Genomic DNA, 7,622 nt, shown 5'->3' on the forward strand with positions numbered 1-7,622 from the left:
AGTACCAGTCACCAAAGCCTCATTGCCAGGATGAGACCTTGCAGATCTCCCCAAAAGGAGCCAGCCTCCCTTCATTTCTGTGTATTCCAGCAGGAACTGAAGATATTAGGCGCCTGACTGAACTTCACAGAACTGGGCCTCAGATCTGCTGTTAGGCAGATAGGATGTCTTATCATACAACCAGAAGAGAACATTTGCTTTACCCGTTTCCTTTGCTAGCACTGTGCAAGTACCACCACAGCTCAGAAAGTGCATTCCTTTCTAACAACTTAATACACCAAACTTTCAGGATTGCCTCCCCATCAGGCTTGCATGCCACATCCTAGGTGAAGTAATTGTTCTTTAGATGTATTCTTATTCACAACATTCTGCACATCTATGTCTAAGCAAATCCTTTTCCTAAAATGGGTATTTGGGAATTGCTCCAAGAATGCCAGTGATTGATAACAAGGATTACAGGATCCGATTAGTGTGGATATAAACTTCAGGCTAGCAATGAAGCTGGAATTCTTTTCTAGTCCTCTTCTTCCTTTGTGAAGTGTTTATTCTGGAGGCACTTGGCTACATGCTTTGTATGAGAGACGAGTCAGCGTTTATTTTAAAAGCAGGAACTCTATTTTTTGCGTATTTCCAACTGTTCCATTTTTAGAAACACCGATGGGCTTTGCTAAACTTTCTCTGGGAATGGTGGGTATGTGAGGAATGCAGGACTCTGACTGTCTATAAAATGGGGATAACCAAAGCCATAAGAAGGCATTTGGGCTCCCCAGGGCAGGTTGATGCACCTCCCTGTCATATCCCACTGTCCCTTCCTTCTACAAATACCTCCTCAGAGTTCCTCTGTGGCATGTTTGCTCCTTAGTCTCTGTCTCTCTTGGGTGAAGGCACTTGAGAGCTAGCTGCTTCGTCAGAGCTGCTGGTCTGAGCAAACCAGCCATGGTGAGGGCTAACACAGGGACTGGGTGAATCATTCTTCCTTGTGCCTGTGGGGAGTGGGGTACAGGGCTGAGAAGGGGATGTATCCCTGTGGGTTTGCATCTCCAAAACATCAGTGTGGCCCAGCCAGGAAACACCGTGTGGTTCACTCCATATAAACATCACAGTCACTGGTTTCCTTTAAAAATTAATACTGAGGAAGAAAGTGCAGTCAAAGAGAGATCACAGTGATAAATTGGCCCAATTTCATATTTTTGTACAGGTTTTGGCTGTGGTATTTTGTGTGGCATGTGATGCCTTCAAATATTGTGGGAGATTTTCAAAGGGACGAATCAGGGAGATGTTGCAGTCCTCTGTTCTCTGTAAGCATGTTTATGCTGAACAGTGTGATGCAAGTAGCACTGCCTGAGCAAGCCCTAGGGCTGAAACCAGCATAGCCATGTTAGTGCAGTGCTGCACCTGAAGAAAGGGGCTCTTTTGCTTGGCCATAGCAGAGGGTCCTAGGGCTGGACGGGATCTCAAGGAGTCTTCTGGTCCATTCTCCTTCCCCGAGGCAGCATAGCTATTCCTAATGGATATGTGTAATCTGTTCTCTCTGACCTCCAACAGTGGAGCCTCTATAGCCTCCCAGGTAACCTATCCTAATGCTTAGCGCTCTGCTATTAATATATTTTGCCTGCTGCCCCTTGCTGTAGTTTAAGCCCATTATTTCTTGTCCTGTCCATGGATGTGGACATGAAAGACAGATTGTTCCTTTCCTACTTGTAGCAGCCTTTCACACATTTGAATATTGTTCCCATGTCCATTCCCCTCCCTTCTCCCCAGTTTAAGGCACGTTAACACAGTGCTGCTGATTTGGGGACTGGAATGATTAAGTCTTCATGCTGCCATGCTGTCGTGTAGATGTGCTAGCTCAGATCAGTCCCACCACAGGAATTTGTACATCCCTTCCCAATTAGGCAGCATGGATGTACCAAATGTGAGCTGGGTGCCTAATTATGTTTTGTGTCTGAATTTACACCTCTTGCACAAGGCTGTAAGTTTATAGCCTATGGAAATTTGTGTGGACGTGTTAAGGTGTGCAGCTTATATACCTGGATCAGTCCTTCTTTAGACCAAATGAGAATGTTATTCCTTTCAAGAGAAGCTGGACGATGCTGAGTAGATGAGGTAATATTTGAGTGATTCCACAAGCTCAGAGAAGTTATTAGGAAGTCATACATATTTAGACACTGGCATCAAACTTTGTCCTCATTTTATCCTGGAGGCAGTGAATTCAGTGAAGACTCCACAGTCTAGAAGAGTGGCCAAAGAAGCATGAAGTGCTGAGGGATTTGTTCTTTGATATTGATGGCTTCACGTAAAGTTCAGCCTAGAAAGGCTTTCAGAACAAACTTGAAATAACAAGAAAATGAGTTTCAGGAGTTTGCATTATTCATTTAAGCTTATAAGAATAAACAATGAGATATTGCCAGGGCTGTGTGAAACACGGATAAGTTTGAGTCTCAAATGCTTTACCTCATATCATTGCAGCTGTTTTCAATTGGAGCAGTTCAGGGTCAAACCAGGAAGAAATTTAGTTTCTTAATTAAAAAAAAGCCTTCTTTACATCCCATTTAATTAAAATCCTGGGTGTCAGGTTCTGTGGTTGTGGAAGAACTTGGTAACACTGTGATGAATAATTCATTCACTGTATTTTGTTGGGTGCAAAAGGCAGAGGTTTCAGATAGGTTCATAACAACACCCTTGTCTTGCTAGTCCCAATCACAACAGGAAGTCCAGGGGATCCCAAACTATGTCCTGGGTGCCATGAGTGGAACAGGAGCCTTTTCAAGGTGATTCACATGTGTCAAGGGTAACATATCACCACTGGTCCTGAGCCATAAGAGGGTCACTAGAGCAGCAGTAACTGTGCATATTCAGCTCAGGTACGCATTTCCATGCCACTCTTCAGGAATAAACACGTGTGAAAGCCTTGTCTGCCCAGCTCCGATCTGYGGTGCTTGCAAAAGTCTAAGCTAGTACCAGGATTTATGCTTCAGACTCAGGGTGTGGGAGCAGGCCCAGGACAAGGTTGGTGAAGTTTCTCACTCATTTGAGGCCTGAATATGTGTAAGCATTCCCTTTTTTTAAAAAAATCTCTTTCTCATGCTAAGGTGCAGAAGATCCACACAGCAAACAGCAGTGACATGGTGACCCAGAAAGTTTTTTGCTGACCTGCACTCCCAGGTTTACATTGACTGCTGTCTRTTGGACACATTTGAAACCACAAGACTTGATTGCAACAATACTAGCTCTGAGAAAACCCACATGCTTTTCTTTTTCATAGTAACTAGAAGTAACTAAATCAGTGCTAGGTAAAAATAAATAGATGCATGTTCACAGCTGGCCGTTTTACATTGTTTGACTGGAATCACCTTCTCCCAATTCTGTTATGATTTAGCTGCTGAGCTGCAGGCTTCTAGCTATAGCTGTCTCACTGTTCCATTTTCCAGCCATGTGCAATCTCCAAGAACTGCACAGCTTATGTCTAGACGACCCTCTGAGAAATCTCCCTCTGTGGCCTTACTTAGCTGTTGCAGTGACACCAAGACTGATGATGTCAGCCATTTGCTAGACTGATAGCCGTGCCTCTCACAGCTCAGTTAGCTGAGGTGGGCTCTGAGAGTGGGGGCAGAGCCTTGGAGTTTTATTTTGGGACAAGGTGCCTGCACACACATGCATGCACATGCATATGCACAGGCACACTCTGCAGGGAGGCTGGGCCTTGTGCTTTTTATACAGCTGTTTTTTAAGCCTGTTTTCACTAACATAAATGCATTTTCCCTTTTTGACTTTAACATAAAGCTTAATGTGAAATTTAACTAGGATTGATACAATTCCGCTACTAAGCCCCTCAAAACTGAATTAGAAGGGAACTTCAGTAGCTCATTGGCCTGCACAGACATTCTGCTGAGGGAGGATGAGAGTCTTTCCCATCCCAGTGGATTCTTTTTCATTATCCCAAATCTACGTTTCCAGAAGTCTTTCCATAGTGGAGGTGTCAGTACGCTGCTGCATTATGCAGTATGTTTAATTTCCATGAACTCTGGAACTCCTCTTACTGACTTCAGYAGTAAGTACCTGTAAGGACTGTAAGTGAGTACCCGGCTCACCATGATTGTCTTTCATCTGCTTTTCTCTGTTCTTGCTGTGTCAGGCTCTTTAATAGCACAACAAAAGTTACTGCAGTAGAGTTCCTAGAGGAACACATTTTTTTTAGGTGTTCACTTTGGGGTGGAATGTTCCATGTCCTGTACATGCATGTTTTTTCTACATGCATGTTTTTCCTACATGCATGTTTTTCTGAAGTACGTGTTTAGGGAGTTCAGGGTGACTACATCAGATACGAGTATTAACAATGTGGCCATATTTGTTTGGCCAAGTAAATCCCACCCAAAGCTGCTTTTATACTAATAAATTAAATGTGGCTGGGGCTGTTCTTGGCCTGGAGGCCAACTGGCATGGAGTGGCCTGCTTCTGTGCTATTAACTCTTTCAATCTCCAAAACAGGGTGGCTATTCCATGTAGTCCCAGAGAAGGAAAGTGTGTTAAGGATGTAACCTGAATGATGCATGACTCATACCCGTGATAGTACATCATTCTGTCACTGAGAGAGATAGAGGTGGCCAGACCAGAACTTTCATAATGGTATGGCCCTGGGCTTGATACATTTGTTGGGGTATGGAAAAAAATGCAATGCTTCCCTTCCCACCCTCCATTCTCAAGCGATTAGCATCAAGAAACATGATGGATCATCAGCACTGCCGATATGTCAAATGTGGTTTTAAAACATTTCAGAGTTGGAACTTTCCAGTGCAGTAGGCAAGTTGCCTGATACAAAAGGCATACTTTTTAAGCAACTGCTGTCCTAAAAGATCATTTAAATTAAATTGTAAATTAACATCTCTATCTCTACAGCCCTGGAGCAGAGTGGCTGCCTAGGTATTTCATAATGGAGTATCTAAGCCTAGCAACACATGGCTTAGTCTGCTGGATAGTGTGCAGTATTATGTAATTTAATAATATTAAAGTAGGATGTCCTGATAATAATATTATTTGAAATCTGTTTACTATATTTAATACCATTTATATTTTGTGTGTCACTTGGATTTTGGGGAAAAAAAGGATTTTAGAATCTGAACTAGAGGGCGCGCGATAGGAAATTGCKCAATATACTTATCTGAGACTACATCACATGGTCTGCAAAGCACTGCTTTTGCTTTTATACACATACCCTTGGCAACTCTCCCACTAGCAACAATAGTGCTCAGACTCATGCTGATGTCACTGTTGAGTTATTTAATTTGACTGAACGAGATTAATGTGTTTATTTAAAACCTTGGTCAAAATGGAAAAGAAAATCTCAGGACAATACTTTTATGTGAACATGTATGTTTTCATATCTGATGGTTGTAATGTTACATTAACTTATCGGAGCAGTTGTTTACACACACTAACGCCCGGGAGACCCCCTCAGATAAGAAGTGTGAGACATTTTCCCTGTCAGCCTGGAGCAGAGATTTTTACACCACTACTGGTACTGTGGGCTTTCATCCCAGGCTCTCTCTGCTTCCTGTTCCTGCTTTCAGCACTGACCCACAGTGATCCCAGCATTGTTCTGCTTTCTCGCGTGGGGATGGGGTTTAGTGCAGCCACGTAATGACGGCGGTGCAGAGGCATTTGGAAGCTGACAGAGTTTTCTGATGTTTTGATACTGGCTGAGGAATATACAGCTCCACTGTAAAGGCTACCTGGAAGGAGCTGGCTCTGGGCTTTGTAGGTTGACCCTGCTCTCATAAAGGCTGGAGACTGTCTGCCTAAATTTTCTCTGCATTATGTTTTACAAGCAGCTTGATGGTTTTTCCCTGTGACAAATCATTCTGAACTAATTTATTTCGTTCCCACATGTACTTTCTAAATGTTTGGAATAAACTTCAGTTTTGACTAAAAAGTGTTAGTAACTATCCAATTAAATACTCCAGGTCATTGTAATTTTATAAATAAACAGAATAAAAGTCTTGAATTTAGAGCTTCTTTTTGCTTGCCAGGGCAAATTTGGTCCTTCCATAGGAACTGACTACTGACTGTTAGACAAACCAAATGAGGTGATTTCTGCCTCACTCTGTCATGAGCCTCTCCTGACACTTGTAGACAATTGCCATATACACAGATTAGCGATGTAGAAATTGCATAACCTAGAGCTTAATGCTCTGTAGTGGATGCATTAAGCAATGGGTGCCTGTTCTTCCTTCCAGTTTTGTAGTCACCATGTTCCTATTTTCATGCTATCTCCCATCCCCTGCTGCTTGGAATGTGAATCTCTTGGGTGAACACCAGCTGCTGCTGGGACTTGTGACAGGCCAAAGAGTTGCTTTTGTGCTTTCTCGTCTTATGTGGGACTAAGTGCTTCCTTTTCCCTTGCACTGTGGAAGGATTTGGGGAATTTGAGCCCCTGCTCTCACAATTGCTTCTGTCATGGAAGAAGGGAGAAAGCTCAATAAGTTCATATATGTCTACATTTCTCAAAGTGCAGGGCATCTTATGGGGTAACACAGAGGGGCTTGGGACTGGGTATGTGAACAAAACAGAAAGGCTAGGAGGAAATCAGCTCTAGTGAATCACTGGTTCCCAGCAGACATACCATGTTGCTTAGGAGGCTCTCTGATGCCCTGGCCATGTGGGCTCATCCTGCAGCGTGCTCCAGACTTGTGAGGGCACCAGATTAAGCCAAACAACCAGCCTTTGGCATTGTCCTTGCCCAGCTGTCTCAATATGTTGTACCTGTGTGTGCAATCAGTGTCCCCAAGTGTCCCCTGGACTTTTAAAAGAGCTGTGCATTTAAGGGAACGTCAGAATAATATGGTTTCTGAAGCCCTGCTGTTCCCAACACAGGGTGCTATCTCCCAGTGTCTTCTCAGTGACTGCATGTAAGTAGTGTTGGGGACTATGGCCAGGCCTTTGCTGGTGGGAGGTGAGCAGGGCCCACCTCCTCCCACAAGGATGGAGTAGAGCAGTCATGGAGCTGCTTCTTTGGAGGTACCCATTTGAGAAGCTGTCCCCATCTCCTAGTTTAAGTGCCATCTGTGTTGTTCAGTCCTTTGGACTTGATATGTGAGGAGGGTCTGTGAAGTTTATTTAAAGCAGTAAATAGCTTGACATACGAGGACATTTTTTCCTCAGAGTTCCAGTCAGGGGAAATATGTCATTTTCAGCTAAAATTAGACTGGCTCCAGCTACATTAAAAAAAAGGGGGAAAAAAAACCTCAAGAGCTAAACTCTTTCTGTTGGACTTCCTCAGATGTAGCAACTCCTAGCAGAAATAACTCAAGATCCATTCAGCATGAACCGTATCCAAAAGTTTGTGATTTTCATCCAAAAAGTTTTGAACTGTTGGAGACAGCCAAGCACACTGGCTAGGCAAACAAGTCTTTCTCTTGCATGTGAGAGAATGTAAATAATCTTAGAGAATAGCAATAGATCTTTCAGAGGTACTAAATGAAAATTGGGAATAGTTGAATTTTAAATGAGTTTTGCAGTTAATGTTACACAACTGTTGACAGTAGAATGAGATTTGAGGGGCAGAGGGGGAGGTGAATTCAGAAGAATATTCTACTCATTAGTTCCATCAGATTTGATATTACAGG

The sequence above is a fragment of the Apteryx rowi genome, unplaced genomic scaffold, assembly GCF_003343035.1.
Source record: "Apteryx rowi isolate R43461 unplaced genomic scaffold, aptRow1 scaffold_839, whole genome shotgun sequence".
In the NCBI taxonomy this organism is placed as follows: Eukaryota; Metazoa; Chordata; class Aves; order Apterygiformes; family Apterygidae; genus Apteryx; species Apteryx rowi.